Genomic DNA, 19,642 nt, shown 5'->3' with positions numbered 1-19,642 from the left:
CAATGTCCCATGCATGCTTACCCCTCCTCACAATGTCCCATGCATGCTTACCCCTCCTCACAATGTCCCATGCATGCTGCTCCCTCCTCACAATGTCCCATGCATGCTGCCCCTCCTCACAATGTCCCATGCATACTGCTCCCTCCTCACAATGTCCCATGCATGCTGCTCCCTCCTCACAATGTCCCATGAATGCTGCTCCCTCCTCACAATGTCTCATGCATGCTGCCCCCTCCTCACAATGTCTCATGTATGCTGCTCCCGCCTCACAATGTCCCATGCATGCTGCTCCCTCCTCACAATGTCCCATGCATGCTGCTCCCTCCGCACAATGTCTCATGCTTGATGCTCAATCCTCACAATGTCCCATGCATGCTGCTCCTTCCTCACAATGTCCCATGCATGCTGCTCCCTCCTCACAATGTCCCATGCATGCTGCCCCCTCCTCACAATGTCCCATGCATGCTGCTCCCTCGTCACAATGTCCCATGCATGCTGCTCCCTCCTCACAATGTCCCATGCTTGCTGCCCCCTCCTCACAATGTCCCATGCATGCTGCCCCCTCCTCACAATGTCCCATGAATGCTGCCCCCTCCTCACAATATCCCATGAATGCTGCCCCCTCCTCACAATGTCCCATGAATGCTGCCCCCTCCTCACAATGTCCCATGCATGCTGCCCCCTCCTCACAATGTCCCATGCATGCTGCTCCCTCCTCACAATGTCCCTTGCATGCTGCCCCCTCCTCACAATGTCCCTTGCATGCTGCCCCCTCCTCACAATGTCCCATGCATGCTGCCCCCTCCTCACAATGTCCCATGCATGCTGCCCCCTCCTCACAATGTCCCATGCATGCTGCCCCCTCCTCACAATGTCCCATGCATGCTTCTCTCTCCTCACAATGTCCCATGCATGCTGCCCCCTCTTCACAATGTCCCATGCATGCTGCTCCCTCCTCACAATGTCCCATGCATGCTGCCCCTCCTCACAATGTCCCATGCATGCTGCTCCCTCCTCACAATGTCCCATGAATGCTGCTCCCTCCTCACAATGTCTCATGCATGCTGCCCCCTCCTCACAATGTCTCATGTATGCTGCTCCCGCCTCACAATGTCCCATGCATGCTGCTCCCTCCTCACAATGTCCCATGCATGCTGCTCCCTCCGCACAATGTCTCATGCTTGATGCTCCCTCCTCACAATGTCTCATGCATGCTGCTCCTTCCTCACAATGTCCCATGCATGCTGCTCCCTCCTCACAATGTCTCATGCATGCTGCCCCCTCCTCAGTGTCCCATGCATGCTGCCCCCTTCTCACAATGTCCCATGCATGCTGCCCCCTCCTCACAATGTCTCATGCATGCTGCCCCCTCCTCAGTGTCCCATGCATGCTGCCCCCTTCTCACAATGTCCCATGCATGCTGTCCCTCTCCATGAGCTCCTAATGCTGCCTTCCTCTTTTCCATAATGAGACCTTCATGTTGCCCCACTCATGCTAAGACCACCACACTAACGCTTATGCTGAGACCCCCCCCCACACACACTACCTCACTCTTGATATTGACTCCCCTACATTGCTCCACTCCATACTGATCCCACACATGCTGCCCCTTCTTCACAATGAGCTCCCAATGCTGCCCCCTCTTATTCTGAGTCCTTACACTCCCCCCACCCAATCGATTTTGTCATTGCACTATCCCTCATCCCTTGTCCTCTGTCTCTAGCATTAGCCCCTCTCTCCCACTCCCCCAACATCAGCCTCTCTCCCCCAGCATCAGCCTCTATCTTCCCTCAGCATCAGACTCTCTTCCCCAGTCTCAGCCTTTGCCTCCCCCCAGCCTCAGCCTGCCCCAGTCTCCGCCTCAGCCTCCCTCCAGTCTCAGCCTCAGCCTCCCTCAAGTCTCAGCCTCAGCCCCCTCCAGTCTCAGCCTCAGCCTCCCTCCAGTCTCAGCCTCAGCCTCCCTCCAGCCTCCCCCCAGTCTCTGCCTCTGCCTCCCTCCAGCCTCCCCCCAGTCTCTGCCTCTGCCTCCCTCCAGCCTCCCCCCAGTCTCAGCCTCACTCCAGTCTCAGCCTCAGCCTCCCTCCAGCCTCCCCCAGTCTCAGCCTCTGCCTCCCTCCAGCCTCCCCACAGTCTCAGCCTCTGCCTCCCTCCAGTCTCAGCCTCTGCCTCCCTCCAACCTCCCCCCAGTCTCAGCCTCTGCCTCCCTCCAGCCTCCCCCCAATCTCTGCCTCCCTCCAGCCTCCCCCCAGTCTCTGCCTCTGCCTCCCTCCAGCCTCCCCCCAGTCTCTGCCTCTGCCTCCCTCCAGCCTCCCCCCAGTCTCTGCCTCCCTCCAACCTCCCCCCAGTCTCTTCCTCTGCCTCCCTCCAGCCTCCCCCCAGTCTCAGCCTCTGCCTCTCTCCAGCCTCCCCCCAGTCTCAGCCTCTGCCTCCCTCCAGCCTCCCCCCAGTCTCTGCCTCTGCCTCCCTCCAGCCTCCCCCCAGTCTCTGCCTCTGCCTCCCTCCAGCCTCCCCCCAGTCTCTGCCTCTGCCTCCCTCCAGCCTCCCCAAGTCTCAGCCTCTGCCTCCCTCCAGCCTCCCCAAGTCTCAGCCTCTGCCTCCCTCCAGCCTCCCCACAGTCTCAGCCTCCCTCCAGTCTCCCCCCAGTCTCAGCCTCTGCCTCCCTCCAGTCTCTGCCTCTGCCTCCCTCCAGCCTCCCCCCAGTCTCTGCCTCTGCCTCCCTCCAGCCTCCCCCCAGTCTCAGCCTCTGCCTCCCTCCAGCCTCCCCCCAGTCTCAGCCTCTGCCTCCCTCCAGCCTCCCCCCAGTCTCAGCCTCTGCCTCCCTCCAGCCTCCCCCCAGTCTCAGCCTCTGCCTCCCTCCAGCCTTCCCCCAGTCTCTGCCTCTGCCTCCCTCCAGCCTCCCCCCAGTCTCTGCCTCTGCCTCCCTCCAGCCTCCCCAGTCTCAGCCTCTGCCTCCCTCCAGCCTCCCCACAGTCTCAGCCTCTGCCTCCCTCCAGTCTCCCCCCAGTCTCAGCCTCTGCCTCCCTCCAGTCTCAGCCTCTGCCTCCCTCCAGTCTCTGCCTCTGCCTCCCTCCAGCCTCCCCCCAGTCTCTGCCTCTGCCTCCCTCCAGCCTCCCCCCAGTCTCAGCCTCTGCCTCCCTCCAGCCTCCCCCCAGTCTCTGCCTCCCTCCAGCCTCCCCCCAGTCTCTGCCTCTGCCTCCCTCCAGCCTCCCCACAGTCTCTGCCTCTGCCTCCCTCCAGTCTCCCCCCAGTCTCAGCCTCTGCCTCGCTCCAGCCTCCCCCCAGTCTCTGCCTCTGCCTCCCTCCAGCCTCCCCCCAGTCTCTGCCTCTGCCTCCCTCCAGCCTCCCCCCAGTCTCAGCCTCTGCCTCTCTCCAGCCTCCCCCCAGTCTCAGCCTCTGCCTCCCTCCAGCCTCCCCCCAGTCTCTGCCTCTGCCTCCATCCAGCCTCCCCCAGTCTCAGCCTCTGCCTCCCTCCAGCCTCCCCACAGTCTCAGCCTCTGCCTCCCTCCAGTCTCAGCCTCTGCCTCCCTCCAGCCTCCCCCCAGTCTCAGCCTCTGCCTCTCTCCAGTCTCAGCCTCTGCCTCCCTCCAGCCTCCCCCCAGTCTCAGCCACTGCCTCCCTCCAGTCTCAGCCTCTGCCTCCCTCCAGCCTCCCCCCAGTCTCAGCCTCTGCCTCCCTCCAGCCTCCCCCCAGTCTCAGCCTCTGCCTCCCTCCAGTATCTGCCTTTGCCGCCTCCCCCCCCCCGCATGCGCAGATCTCCGGTCTGCATTAGAGACACTCCCATGCTCCTTATGAATCCACTTACCTGCTCCAGTGCCCGCCGCCATCTTCCTGGCTCACGTGAGTATCCTCTTCTGACACCGGCTTCCATCACGTCCTCCGCGGCGTCCTGCTGTGAGCTCTGCATGTGACGTCCACACAGCAGTGGACGCAGCACAGAGGAAGGAGCTGATTGGCGCGCGCCTGTGACCCCGGAAGTGCAGGCGCCGGCAGTTCCGGGGTCAATCAGCTTCCTGTGCTCGGCGGCCACAAAAAAAAAAATGTAAAAAAAAAAAAAAAAAAAAAAAAATATTTTTTTTTTTTTTTTGTTGCCAGAAGGTGCCGCCCCTCACAATCTGCCGCCCTAGGCACCGGACCACGGGTGCCTAATGGTAAATACGGCCCTGGATCTGATAGGAAACTGATTTCTGCCGGATAGATTTCTTTAACATGGGAGTCTACTGTATGGACAACAGATCCGTTAACGGATTGCCATTTAGCCATTCATTGTACTTGCATTTGTAACGGATCTGTTACGAATGGATGATAAATAGCAATCTGTTAACAGATCCGTCCGTTGTTCATAGACTCCACATGTTAAAAACGGAGGTGGCTGACATCCGTTATGTAACAACAAACAAAAACGTTGTGTTTACAAACGGATCGCTAATGGATCCATGATAATGGATGATTACAGGACACATGAACCCAATCTAATAAGGCATTGACCAAACATCAATTTTGATACATTTGTCACAAATTTGTTGTAGAGTTTACATATAACACTTAGGGAAGGAAGAGGTCATGAACTCTAGTGCCACCGACTGGATGTAGCAATCTTAAAAGTCAATGTTGACTCTTTAAAGGGAACCTGTCAACAAATTTGGCCCCTATAAGCTGTGGCCACCACCAATGAGCTGTTATATACAGCATTCTAGTATACTGTATATAAGAGCACAGGCCACTCTGTATAACATAAAAAAAACACCTGTATGATACTCACCTAAGGGAGTAGCCTGGGACGATGGATATTGTTACTCTCCGCTCCGGAGCGTACTTTCTCCAATTCAGCGCCTCCTCTCTCCGGTCCAGCACCTCCTAACTGCCTCCTAACCGTACTTTTTCTACTGAGGTTCGTGTGCATGAAACGTCCTACGTCATCCACATTGGCCAGCGTTGAGGTCCTGCATAGGTGCACTGTGATCTGTCCTGCTCAGGGCAGATCAAAGTATTGTAGTGCGCATGCACAGGCGGTCTTTAACCTTTCCTCAGACCTGTACTCTGATCTGCCCTCTGCAGGGTATTTCAAAGTGCGCCTGTGCAGGAGCGCAATGCCAGCCTGGTCTGGATAGAAGGATGACGGAGATCGCAGCAGAGAGAAGGCGCCGGACCGGAGAGCAGTGACACCCATCAGCCCCCCAAGTGAGTATAATAAAGGTGTTTTTTACATTATACAGAGTGCCCTGGGCTCTTATATACAGTATTCTAGAATGCAGTATATAAGAGCCCACTGGTGCTGGCTGCAGCTTATAGTTGTCAAATCTGGTGACAGGTTGCCTTTAAAGGGCTTTTCCATATGACTTAGGATAAGAAGCCAAACCATTAAATAGGGCATAATCTGTTCAATTTTGGAGAAACCACTTGTTATATTTGTTATGTTAATATATTTAAATTCTGTTTGTTACTTCATTGGTTTATTGCAAACAGGAGAAAGTTTGTACAATTTAAACCTAATTTGCAATGGGTGCGGAATATTTTGGATTGCAATTTTGTCTCTGTATTGCCACTGATCAATCATAAAATTTATACTGGGATTGTTTCCAGTGTTATTTGGCAGTGATGGTGTTAATGCTTTGTACACTGAGCGCTTGTATTACATAACAGGGAGGAAGGACTGAGTTTCTTCCACCTCCTGGATGGGTTTATGGTCGGGCTGGACTCCTTCCCTTGTCGTTATGGTAACATCAACACAGATGTACCTCTTACTGCAGCAATGAATGGGCGAGAGGGGAGCGGGTCAGCCCTCTTCCGAATTGCACAGGACAAGCAGGTATATACATACTGTATATATAAATCATCTATATATTTCAATCATAAAAATCATTTTCTAAAATGCAGAAGTAATTCACTTGGATGTAAATAGCAATGCGATCATAAATCAAGATTTAAGCACAGTTGTGGCCTACATTTTTGAGAATGACACAAATTTTGATTTTCACCGTTTTGCTGTTTCATTGATTTTTAGATCTTTCTATGGTTAGTGAAGTGTAATTATCAAAATATTCATAAGTTATTGTCACGGTCATCTCTTTGCAGTATAGGTACAGATGGTTGACCTCGGGGAGATCAACATCCAACACCGCGGAGACACCATCATGTGTTTCTCAACGCAGTGACACTAGAACAAGGCACCCTGGGAAAATATGCAAAACAAGAATGCTGCGGAGACACCATCACATGTTTCTCAACGCTGGCAGGAAACTAGCCAGGTCTTTCACCGGGAAGGAACAACCACGGGAAGGGCAGTCTCCAGACTAGGAGCCCACCTATGCCAAACATGGTATCCATCCACAGACAGCTGTTTCGGGGCATTTGTTCCTTCCCGGTGAAAGACCTGGCTAGTTTCTTGCCAGCGTTGAGAAACATGTGATGGTGTCTCCGCGGCATTCTTGTTTTGCATATTTTCCCAGGGGGCCTTGTTCTAGTGTGACTGCGTTGAGAAACACGTGATGGTGTCTTCGCGGTGTTGGATGTTGATCTCCCCGAGGTCAACCATCTGTACCTATGTGGTCTTCTACTAGGCATTGCTCCCACTAGCCAGTTTCCTACTCCACGCTGATGAGGGGCAAATACCCCGAAACAGCTGTCTGTGGATGGGTACCATGTTTTGGTATAGGCGGTTTTCTTGACTGGAGGCTGCCCTTCTCTTGGTTGTTCCTTCCCAGTGAAAGACCTGGCTAGTTTCCTGCAAGCGTTGAGATATATGTGATGGTGTCTCCGCGGCATTCTTGTTTTGTATCTCTTTGCAGTATGAGACTAGTGACAAGATCAGGGTTAGAGTCTTTCATTGCCATGTAAGACTCTATATGAAATGTAGTTTCTTTTCCTTTGGCGAGCTAAGGGTTAATGTTAGTTTCTCTTTGCCAGCAGCAGTCTCATTACCTCTCCTCAGGTGCTTCTGGTTTGCGACCGCTGCTAGTCTCTATATATACCCTCTTCTCCCAGTAGAGGATGCCCATTATTCTGATCCATTTGGAAGCTGGTCCTTGAGGTGGAAGGAGCTGGTGGAGCCCTTATCACAAGTTGCTGAGTAGGTTGCAGTCCTGGTTCTGACTGCAGCCATGTGTTGGACCTTTGACATTTGTTGTTATCCCTTTTTAGTTACATAGTTACTAAGGTTGAAAAAAGACCTAGGTCCATCTAGTTCACCTTCCTCCACCAGTTCTACATTTGTTCACTAAGTCACTTATAACCAACAATGTTGTGTGTACTGAGGAAATCATCCAGCCCTTTTTTAAAAGCTGTTATAGTATCTGCCATTACTACCTCTTGTGGTCGGGCTTTCCACAGTCTGACTGCTCTAACTGTAAAGAACCCTTTCCTATTTAGCTGCCTGAATCGCTTTTCTTCCACTCGCAGTGAGTGCCCCCTGGTCCTTAGTATTGTCTTTGGAAGGAATAAGTCATGTGCCAGTCCTTTATATTGACCACACATGTATTTATACATATAAATGAGATCTCCTCTGAGACATCTTTTTTCTAAGCTAAACATATCTAACTTTTTCAACCTGTCCTCATATGGGAGGCCTCCATTCCTTGTAATAGTCTAGTTGCCCGCCTTTGAACTGACTCTAACTTCTGAATGTCCTTTTTAAAATGTGGAGCCCAAAACTGGATCCCATATTCCAGATGTGGCCTTACAAGTGATTTATAGAGGGGTAACAATACGTTGGGATCACGGGATCTAATCTCTCTTTTTATACACCCTAAAATCTTGTTTGCTTTAGCAGCTGCTGCCTGACATTGAGAGCTGCTGCTCAGCTTATTTGTAATGAGAATACCCAAGTCTTTCTCCTGTTCTGTAGTCCCGAGTTTACTTCCATTTAATGTATACGTAGTTATAGGATTACTCCGTCCTAGGTGCATTACTTTACATTTATCAACATTAAATCTCATTTGCCAAGTATCTGCCCATTCTGACATCTTATCCAGATCTTTTTATAATATAGTACTATCAAGGTCAGTTTTTAATATCCTACATAGTTTGGTGTCATCAGCAAAGACTGACACTTTACTATTAATCCCATCCACAAGGTCATTAATAAAGAGATTAAAAAGAATTGGTCCTAGCACAGATCCCTGCGGCACCCCACTGCTGACTATAGCCCATTTAGAGAATGTACCATTTATGACTACTCTTTGTTTCCTATCTTTTAGCCAATTCCTTACCCAGTTGCATATAGTTTCCCCTAGTCCTTGCTTCTGGAGCTTTAGTATAAGGCTATTATGTGGTACAGTATCAAATGCCTTTGCAAAGTCCAAATAAATCACATCAGCTGTATTACCAATATCCAGGTTTGCACTTACCCCCTCATAGAACCCCAACAGGTTGGTTAGACACGATTTATCTTTCATGAATCCATGCTGTCTGTCAGTTATTATATTATTTTCTGCAACATATTTTTGCATGTCATCCCTTAAAATGCCCTCAAAAACTTTGCATACTACTGATGTCAGGCTTACTGGACGGTAGTTGCCTGGATCTACCCTCTTACCTTTCGTAAATATCGGTACCACATCAGCAATCCTCCAATCCTGAGGCACCAACCCTGTTACAAGCGAGTCTAAAAAGATGAGATACAGCGGTCTGTCAATTATGGAGCTCAATTCCCTCAATATTCGTGGATGAATGCCATCTGGCCCTGGGGATTTGTCAATGTTTAATTTACTCAGACGTAGGCGTACTTCTACTTGTGCTAAATTAATTATATCGGGTGGTGAACTTTGATTTTTGACTTGTTGAATGATCCCTGGTACAGTCAGTTCCTTGGTGAACACAGAAGAGAAATGCCTATTTAATATCTCAGTCTTTTGTTTGTCCTCTATAACTAACTTGTTATTATATTTTAAGGGGCCAATACTGTCCTTTGTTTTCCTTTTGGCATTAATGTATTTATAAAAGATTTTGGGATTTATTTTAATGTCATTGGCGATTTTTGTTTCAGTAGCTAGTTTTGCTTGTTTGATTTCTCTTTTGCATTTCCTATTGATATCTTTATACTCCTGAAATGCTATTTCTGTATTCTCAGCCTTTAAGATTTTAAACGCCCTTTGTTTTTGTTTTATTATACTTTGTACAATCTTATTTAAGCATAGTGGTTTCTTTTTATTCCGGCACATTTTATTACCAGAGGGTATAAGTTTTTTACAGGACTCTAGCAGTATATCCTTAAACTTTCCCCATTTATGTTCAGTATCCCCAGTTACCATGACTTTGTCCTAATCTACACATTTAAGCTCTTCCCTTAATTTGTTGAAATCAGCTTTCCTAAAATTCCAGGTTTTAGCATTTCCCCTTTGAAATGTTCTATTGAATATTACGTTGAAGCTTACCATATTTTCTGTCTCTCCTATCCCTGGTGTTGTATTAGTACAGCGGTGGGGCTAGTATCCCTCACCTGCTAGCTCACTAGCCAGGGTTGTTACAGGATCTGCCAGGGACTCAGGTATCCTGTTCGGCAACAGGTGTGGAGCTTGGGACTGGCTAGGAGTGCAGGGTGCAGCTGCAGGTGAATACTGAAGTGGTCCCATCTTTCCCTCTCACTAATACTAGGACTCACCATTGTTATAGTGTCTCCAGTGTACCCCTTGTTTTGCTGTGTGTTGCGCCGTATCACCAGACTTTCCATATTCACTAGGTGACAGTTTTAAAACTTTTATTGACAAATACGTTAGGTTTCTGTAAAGACTCAATATTTACAGGGTTGACCTTTTTTTTTCAAAGACTTCTGTCCTTTACAATGGCAGCTGGATATCAGCTTTTGTGTCAAATCCTGACTGATGACCCATTCTTGACTAATCAGTGACTGGAGGTTATCACAATTTCAGTGTTTTTGTTTGGCCACCCACTGTTTGAGGATTGACCACAGGTTCTCAATGAGATTGAGATCTGGCGATTTTCTGTCCATGGACCTAACATTTCAATATTGTGTTCCTCAAACTAATTAGTTATCACTTTTGCCTTGTGACATGGTCTCCATCATGCTGGAGAAAGCATTGTCCATCACCAATTGCTCCTGGATTATTGCGAGACGTTGCTCTTGGAGGAGGTTTAAGGTCCCATTCTTTATTCATGGTAGTGTTTATGGCAAAATTGGAAGTTCTCCCCCTCCATGGATGAAGCCCCCCACATGCGTGGTCTGAGGAAGCTTTACTGTTGGCAGACACAGGACTCCTGGTAGCGCTCACCTCTCTGGAGAATGATTATTCCAAATATCCCAAACAATCTGAAGGAGGTGTGATGCCCTGGACTAGCCAGGTAGTCACAAACATACCAACATACACAGCCCCACCCTAGGCAGTTACAGCAGCCAAACACAAAACCCTTGTTGCCTCCCTCCAGAGTCTGATGTCCACACCAGGTGGGGCGGAGCCAGGTGGTTGGCCCCACCCACCGAGGAGTTCACAGGCCTGGAGGCGGGAAAAGCAGTCAGATAGAGTTTGGAGGTGAAAGTGAGAGGTCACGAACTGCAAGTGTCTGGGTTGGAGCCCGGACACTGACAGCAAGGTTGGCAGACGGTGGTGGCCGTCTGCAGGAGTTAGTGGAACTCCGCAGAGCCGTAAGGACCGGAATCGGGCGTCGGCCCGCCGGTACCGGACTGGGGAACGGAGTGAAGCTAAGCACACAGGCAGGGCCATCGGACCCCGACCAGGCTTGGAGACGCCGTCAATAGTCAAATCCGAATGTGACAGGAACCCCAGGGGTTTCCCAACTACCAAGTCCCGATTTGAAGGCAACCGTCCACCCAGAGAGGATATACAGTCACCGCCACAGGCTAGAGATCCAAGGGCCAGTGCCTGTGGGCAAAACGGGCTCCTACGGCACCTATACGCCGGGGAGCGGACTACCGGTGGGCAACCACAGGAGTCAGAACATTCTAAAAGGTGCAGGGAAAGACAGCCACCATCAGCCGTCCGGGGAGAGCACAACAACACTGCAGTCGGCTGCGGGACCCGTTCATCCGGCCGTTTTGGTTTACCAGAGACTCTGTCAGTGATTGTCTGAGTGAGTACCCCAGTGCCATCCGGCACCGCGCCGCGCAGTCCCTGCACCCCAGACATCCAGCCTCCCCGTCACCACCACCGGGCCCCGGGAACGCCAAACCCCCCTACCCACGGAGGGGACAACATCTCAACTGCACCCTACCATCTCTCCCAGGATCCCCGTTACCAGCAGCGGTGGTGCCATTGTCACCAAGACCCGTGGGTGGCGTCACGAACAATCTCCCTAACCAAACCACCCCCTTTTCACTCACGGGTGAGGAGCGCTGCTCGAGTCCCCGGGTCCGGTCCACCGCTCGAGCCACCGAGCAGCAGCACCAGAAGCCCCGGACCCGAGCGTGGCGAGCGCGTCCCCTCCGCCCGCGACAGAGGCATCATCAGAAAATAACTTTACCCCAGTCCTCTGCAGTCCAACCCTTCATGCAACCTTATTTTCTCTGACCAGCCATTAGTGCATGTTTTCAGGTTTAATTCTATGGGGCAACATTTTTCCTTGTGGAGAGTGACATTCCAGTGTAAGGAGACTTATAAGCCATACAATGCTCCTCTGGGAAACGATATATGTAAATTGCCTTTTCAGAGAGATAGAGGACTTCAACTCTAGTGCCACCTATTGAAATTAGCAGTCCTAAAAGTCAATATCGACCCTTTAAAGTGTAAATCCGGGACTTAGGCTGCTTTCACACTACGTTTTTTTAGCATGCGTCATGAACTTTTTTTGCTGCAAAAGCGGATCCTGTTTTTGCAGAGAAAAACTCATGTGTTATTTTGCACTTGAAGTTTATGGGCGGGCATTGAAGTCATGTGATCGGGAGTGAGGGGAACTGAATGTGAGACTGGGAGCCGGCATCTGACAGCTGCGGTAAGCTGTAACCAAGGTAAATATCGGGTAACTAAGTGAAGTGCTTTGCTTGAATACCCGATATTACCTTGGATACGAGCGTCCGCAGCTGTTAGGAGCCGGATCCCTGCACACGTAACCAAGGTAAACATCGGGTAATTAAGAAGCGCTTTGCTTGGTTACCCGATATTTACCTTGGTTATGAGCATCCGCCGCTCTCAGGCAGGGGAGAGAGAGAGGGGGAGGGAGGTGGAGAGAGAGACTGATCACCCAAGGCTGGTTTCTGGGCATGCTCAGTAGAGCAAGCAGGATCCTGTCTGTCAGAATGCCAGCGTTCACATGCGTTTGCATGCAGTATAGTCACGATCCAGCAATTTGCAGTATTTGGACGCAGCTCAAAAACGCTACAAGTAGCGTTTTTGAAAAAAGTTAAAAAACTGCAAGTCGCTGGATCCTCACTATAACCCACGCAAACGCATGTGAACGCATGTTGACGCGAGTCCATTGCAAATGGATTGACATGAAAACACATTTGCACTGGATCCGTTTTTGCGTTAAAAAACGTTCATGACGCATGTTAAAAAAACGTAGTGTGAAAGCAGCCTTAGAAAAAACAATGTGCCTAAGCACTAACAGGCATACAGTTGCTACCTATCTGCCAGTTGTGCTCGGTGCCATTCACCCTCGACACAGAGCAGTCAAAAACCAATACAATGGCTTCGTCAACAGAGTGAAGGCTTCTTTTCCCCTCTGCTCTGTAGACAGGGCTGGACAGCCGATGTGATTCTGATTGACAGCTGGCTCCTCACTGCCTAACTGGGGAACCCACTGTCAATCAGTATGACGTTGGCAGTGACACCCGTCTACAGAGAAGAACGGGCGACAAGCCGCTGCTCTGTTTGCGCAACATAAGCAGAAACAGCTGCAACGCCAGCAGGAGTAGCCTGTGACCGCTCTGTGCCAGTGAAGAATGGGGCTGGTCACAACAGGCAGATAGGGTGCAACTACCTGCCTGTTAGTATAAGGGGATGCTGGGCTCTGAAGGCATCAATTGTCGTCACAAGACAATAATGTAAATAGTATTGATGTTAATGTGTCAAGGCTTATTTAATGTATGTGGCCATCTGGTGGTCGGTCATAGGTACTGCTCCATAGCAAGGTATTGGAGGTCGCCCAGCGACAAAGATGGTAAGAGAGTAGGCAGTTAAGAATAGTGGTAGGCGTTAGATTCAATATAATTTTCAAAAATACACGGAGTTGGTACGAGAGTTAAGTTGAGACAAGTTTTATGCAGGCCAGCTGGATACCGGAGGTCCAGAGACAAGGGAGGTTGTAGAAAGGCCTAAAACTAGTGTTAGAGACTGAAGCACAAGATGAGACAGTGGAGTACCTCTATCCCACCGTAGTGAATACCAGACCTCAACCCGGCAACTCGGGTCGACTCGTGACTGAGTCCAGTAGTACTAGTTCTATAGCACAGGTCTGGCATAGACTTGGGTGAACAGGTCTGGATGGAGAAACCCAATAGACGAGCTTTGTCCAATGGAGATCGGAAACCACTAGTAGGAACGGGACCAGAAGGGTTGAAGGCGACTATAGCCGTGTGGGACTCCATGACTTTACTGAGTGGAACCATGGTATCAGATAGTGAGGGAGAAGACAGTGGAACAGTAGTGGTAGTGCCAGGAACCATGGAGCAGCCTACAGTAGAAGTGTGACCTGAAACCAAATGTTCTGCACCTACAATGTTCGAGTGTTGTGCGCACAGTGATGATATGAAAGAAATACTGTGCGACTGGTGAATGAGAACAATGCAACTGTGTCCATTAATCCCCAGAGGGAGACTCCTGGTTCGAATGAGGGCCGGAACAGAGTATGGCTTGCACACACCCTGCCACCCACAACCATCCCTTCCTCCATGGTCTGTGGAGAGGACCGTGTCAAAGAAAGGGAGCGGCGGAGCCGAAGCAGAGGGAGCCCTTCACCCATGACCACATTGGGACCTAGCCCACGCCCCTGACCACCGTTCTTCATCAGTGGCACATGTTTTGTTTTTTGTTTTTTTTGCAAAGTCCCAGATATACCCTTTAACAAGCCTTACCACATGACTTAGGATAAAAGCCAAACCAGAATTTCAATTTGCAGACACATTTATCCTAACTCATGTGGCAAGGCACGTTAAAGGGAACCTATGGTCAAATATGCACCCAGATCCATGAGCAGTTCTGGGTGCATATTGCTAATCCCTGCCTAACTGTCCCTGTATACACTAGCATAGATAAAGAGATCTATAGAAAAAGTGATATGCTAATGAGTCCAGCGACTAGTCCCAAGGGCGTTACTGCCCCGATAAGTCTGCCCTTTTAGCCTATGGGTTTACCAGCCTAGCTCTGTTCACCACACGTGAAGATTCTCTGACGTAACCTGCATAAAAAAGGTTCTGACGTCAGCAACTAGACACAGCGACATGACACCTTTGGGGGTCCCATAATAAAGAAAAAATATATTATATAGGGTGCGTATTTTTCATGTGATGCATCTGTGTGAAAAAGCTCATAAAAAGTTCCAAGTGTCAAGAATTCTCTTTAGATATTCTTGACACTTGGAACTTTAAGAGGTTTTTCTTACTTAAATGCATGAATTTGAGGCTAAAAAACATTCTTTGCATTTGAGTTCTTTAAACATTTTGCACCATGGTCTTTGTTTCCTTGCAGATTCAACTTTGATATGATTTGTGGTAATAAATCAGCTGAGAGGAGCTCAGAAAAGACATAAAAGAGCTTCAAACGTCCATCAAAATGAGCTTACTGACAGATTCTCAGTTTACTCATTCTGCAGCTACCAATACACATTGCAACATGAAGACAGTAGAAGATAATGGGTGCCATGTTTTTAATTAAACCAACTTGCAAAAATAATTTTTTAGCCCCCAATTACATCCATATAAGAGAAAAATGTTCCAAAAAGTTTACAATCTCTGTACATATATCTTATTTTATAAATGCCATGTGAACAGAGTTTTAGAAAACCAACGTCATCTTTGTCCTTTAGATCACTTTCTTACACTCTTATCATACTTAAATAGTCACTGTACTTTCAGACAATCTGCAAATATTTTTTTATGATGTGTTATTCCAGTAAAATTAGTCAATCACTCCAAAGTGTCGTTCTTCTCTACAACTTAGTGTCCACTGTCTGTTGTTAAGTGTAATGTCTCTAGCAGCACCAAATAGTGTTAGTTCAGGGCAGGCAGACCTTTGGATAATGAAGAAAAACAAAAAGCCAGCACTAAATGTGCACTTCAACACTAAAATTCCAAACTGTACTTATTATAAAAATTTCGAGATTTTTGGCAAAAAATTGCAATTTCTTGAGCTGCTTCGCCACGTCACGGCAAATCTCATTTGAGGCAGTCCTACACTAAAATATTTTTATAGAATGTGCCATACGGCCTCACATATGAATAGTAGAACTGCTCTTAGCAGCACTCACCTGGTCTATTTCAATCCCGTACCCATGACTGAATCATGGCTGTGGGCGGGACAGGTCCAAGCAAATGCTGCATGAAGTAAATAGCCTGTGGACAGGGCCTGATGACTGAATGTGAACAGTCACCAACCGCCAAAATCTAGACAGATGGAATACATCCCAAATTGGGGTGCATAGCAGGGTGGGGGTCAGCCACCGACCGTATGACACATTTTATAAAAATATTTTAGTGTAGGACCGCCTCAAATGAGATTTGCCGTGACGTGGCGAAGCAGCTCAAGAAATTGCAATTTTTTGCCAAAAATCTCAAAATTTTATAATAAGTACAGTTTGGAATTTTTAGTGCTGTAGTGCACATTTAGTGCTGGCTTTTTGTTTTTTCTTCATTGAATTGGTCGGTGGTTGACCTCCACCTTGCTATGCACCCCAATTTGGGATGTATTCCATCTGTCTAGATTTTGGCGGTTGGTGACTGTTCACATTCAGTCATCAGGCCCTGTCCACAGGCTATTTACTTCATGCAGCATTTGCTTGGACCTGTCCCGCCCACTGCCATGATTCAGTCATGGGTACGGGATTGAAATAGACCAGTTGAGTGCTGCTGAGAGCAGTTCTACTATTCATATGTGAGGCCGTATGGCACATTTTATAAAAATATTTTAGTGTAGGACTGCCCCAAATGAGATTTGCCGTGACGTGGCGAAGCAGCTCAAGAAATTGCAATTTTTTGCCAAAAATCTCAAAATTTTATAATAAGTACAGTTTGGAATTTTTAGTGCTGTAGTGCACATTTAGTGCTGGCTTTTTGTTTTTTCTTCATTGAATTGGTCGGTGGTTGACCTCCACCTTGCTATGCACCCCAATTTGGGATGTATTCCATCTGTCTAGATTTTGGCGGTTGGTGACTGTTCACATTCAGTCATCAGGCCCTGTCCACAGGCTATTTACTTCATGCAGCATTTGCTTGGACCTGTCCCGCCCACTGCCATGATTCAGTCATGGGTACGGGATTGAAATAGACCAGTTGAGTGCTGCTGAGAGCAGTTCTACTATTCATATGTGAGGCCGTATGGCACATTTTATAAAAATATTTTAGTGTAGGACTGCCTCAAATGAGATTTGCCGTGACGTGGCGAGGTGGCTCAAGAAATTGCAATTTTTTGCCAAAAATCTCAAAATTTTATAATAAGTACAGTTTGGAATTTTTAGTGCTGGAGTGCACATTTGGTGCTGGCTTTTTGTTTTTTCTTCAGACCTTTGGATAATGGCTGCAAAATGCATGCTGGGAAATGAGGGAAGTTCCAGCAACCATAGTGCTGGCAGAATGCTGATGGAAAAAACCCCCACTCTCTTCAAAAGTATGTATGGCAAGTTAAAAGGAATTGGAATCTGGATGGTTCTTGCACTAAAAGCAGCTTTGTCTTTTTTAAAATCTAATATATAAGGCTGAGTGTATGTATGTATGTATGTATGTATGTGTGTGTATGTCCGCTAAAGGAATCTGCACCGTTGCATTTACAATCACAAAATTTTGCACAGATACCCCATGTGACTCAGGGAACGTAATTAACTATGTTTTGATGGGAAAATTTAACCCTGCGCTTTAGTTTCTCTCCAAAAAACCTGCCTCCATTAAAGTCAATGGAGCTGCGAGCTACAGGTTAATAATAGCAGCTGTGATTAGTTGCTATAGGAACAAAGGACATTCATAGTATAACAAGCTTATTGTGTGAGCTAATAACATGTCGGTGGAGAGATGGATAGAGAGAGACAGAAAGAGACAGACAGACAGACATAGGCACAGACAGAGTAAGAGGCAGACAGGGAAAGAGACACACAGACAGAGACAGGCAGACAGAGAGAGAGAGACAGAGACAGACAGACAGGGAAAGCGACAGAGAGAAAGAGACAGACAGAGAAAGAGAGAGAGACAGACAAAGAGACAGACAGAGACAGACAGGCACAGACAGGGAAAGAGACAGACAGAGAGACAGACTCACAGAGACAGACACACAGACAGGAACACAGAGACAGACAGACACAAAGAGACAGACAGAAAAAGACAGACACAGAGACAGACACAAAGAGACAGACAGAAAAAGACAGACACACAGAGACAGACAGAAAGAGACAGACAGAAAAAGACAGACACACAGAGACAGACAGAAAGAGACATAGACAGACAGACACAGACAGACAGAGACTGGGAGAGAGACAGTGAGTATCCCGGGCAATGCTGGGTACTACACCTAGTTAAGTCATAAAACTTTGCTTTTCCACATGATTAGTGTAAATGTACAGGTACAACATCTATACTTTTGCATCTTTTAATGGAGTCACTTTTTCAGATTGGGTAGACGGTCTAAATATTAATGTGTGTGTAAAGTAATCAGGAAAACTGGCGCCTAAAGGATATAAATATGGCACAATATATCATGTTTGTATGAAGACAGTAATTCTTCTTGTCACCGGCCGTAGTATTAACATGTACACACTTTCACATGTCACTTTTTAAGGATCTAATAATGTGCGGAATTCACTATACAAACAGATCAGATTACAACCTGCCTAGATGAGGATTTGTGTAAAAATAAAATAAAATAAAATAAAAATACAGATATCAAGTCAAACATTTCCTCAAACCAAACTCAATCAAAATATCCATAAAAATTAGAACTCTCCGTGTAAGAGATAATAATTGTATAATCAGATCAGAACTTGTAAAACTTCAATAAATGATAATATTAGAAATCACACAGGTCATATACAGGTTCTGAGAATTTGGGATATTTCATAATATTCTATTTTATAATCTTGTTCCATTATTTGAGTATAGAATGTCTTTTATTCTCTTCTTAAGCAGGTCAGTTTTTCCTGATATTTACTCCGTCTGCTCCACTGTGTATTCTATGTATTGGGGGGGGGGGGGGGCGGGGTTGTTCTTTTTTTTTTTAAGTCCCTCTAAACACTTCCAGAGATATAGGGTTTTTATATTTACTAATTTGCATCATCTTTACCAAGGGGGGTGGATCACATCATTTTGGGGGGGTTCGTCTTTAGGTTGATCTCCATTATTACTCTGTGAGACACAGCCTTATGAAAAGTTCAGAAAAATAATCACTAAATTAAAAGGTCCAATATTGTTTAACTGTATGGTAGATTTAAAAAAAAAAAAAAAAAAGGAAAGAAAATTCTGAAGAAAAATAAAATATGAGTAAAATTTGGCCATGTTTCACCCTGAGTGTCATGCAATGACAGTGAGATCTCCATCAATGGAAATCTTCAAGCGGAAACTGGATAAGCGTATAGCTCGGATGATTTCGGAAAACCTTCACTCGCAGGGGGTTGGACCCGATGGCCCTTGAGATCCCTTCCAACTCTACCATTGTATAATTCAATGTTCGGCTCTGCACACACCTGCTGGCACGGTGTCATCAGACTCTCTTCACACCACAGAGTCTGACAAGCAACCTGAGACTTCTGGATTTTTCAGCCAGAGCCGGGTGTGAGGTAAATCCGGAGATATGACGATAAATCATGATATTCAAGTATGTCAGGAAACCCTCTCCTGGTGTCACCCCCCCCTTTCCTTCACACAACTGGTTTAGCAACAAATCCCATGGCCATCTCCTGTGATATGGAGATGAGGTGGTGTGGGAACAATGGACACAGGATGACTCCCTGCCGTCACCCTGTAACAAGAGTTGTATCTCATTAGCAAGGCTATGGAACTAGCAGACAGAACGACTCCAGTAAAAAATGGTTCATATCTCGCAAGCCATATTTCCGATAAATATGGCAACCATAAAAATGGTGTCTCCGCATGCGGACGATGCCGGCACACCCTTTTTATGGGAGCAGGACATTGGGAAATGCCCCAGGCGTGATATCAGCCAATGGGGAACTGGCAGGCAGGTCATGAGTCCCCTCGTTCTGTAGCTAAATTCATAACTGTCACAATGAGAGCATTGGCGTCCGCCTACGACGCTCCCAGGCAAAGTTATGGCCCATATTCCATGTTGTGGATTGTCCATAACTCAAGCCAGGGGTGGAGCAGTGCTCCCTCTGAGGTCACTAAGGTAGGAGGGGACCTGGATTTGCCCAGGTTGATAACCCTACTTCGGCCATTTTCCAGGGTTCTTTTTCGCTGGGGGCACGTGCAGGAAACATCTGTGGGAAGGATCCTAGAAACCTGGCCTACAGCGCCCCCCTGTGGCCAGACGCACAAGGTAACTGATTGAACTGTGTATGCCTGTTTGTAAACCATGCTTTATCT

At 47.6% G+C, this 19,642-nt stretch overlaps 1 protein-coding gene across 1 annotated transcript in view; it reads left to right on the top strand.

Moving 5' to 3' along the window:
* Positions 1-5,752: 5,752 nt before the first annotated feature.
* The window catches only part of LMNTD2 (lamin tail domain containing 2), a 57,771-nt gene continuing 43,881 nt past the window's right edge, over positions 5,753-19,642 (top strand). The window contains exon 1 of the mRNA XM_075326335.1: positions 5,753-5,806. The gene's annotated coding sequence lies outside the window, so the exon portion shown is untranslated. The remainder of the gene's footprint in view (positions 5,807-19,642) is intronic.

This window comes from Anomaloglossus baeobatrachus, chromosome 10 (assembly GCF_048569485.1).
Source record: "Anomaloglossus baeobatrachus isolate aAnoBae1 chromosome 10, aAnoBae1.hap1, whole genome shotgun sequence".
Classification (NCBI taxonomy): domain Eukaryota; kingdom Metazoa; phylum Chordata; class Amphibia; order Anura; family Aromobatidae; genus Anomaloglossus; species Anomaloglossus baeobatrachus.
The sequence above is the reverse complement of the archived record's forward strand: the minus strand, read 5'-3'. Positions and strand labels throughout refer to the sequence as shown.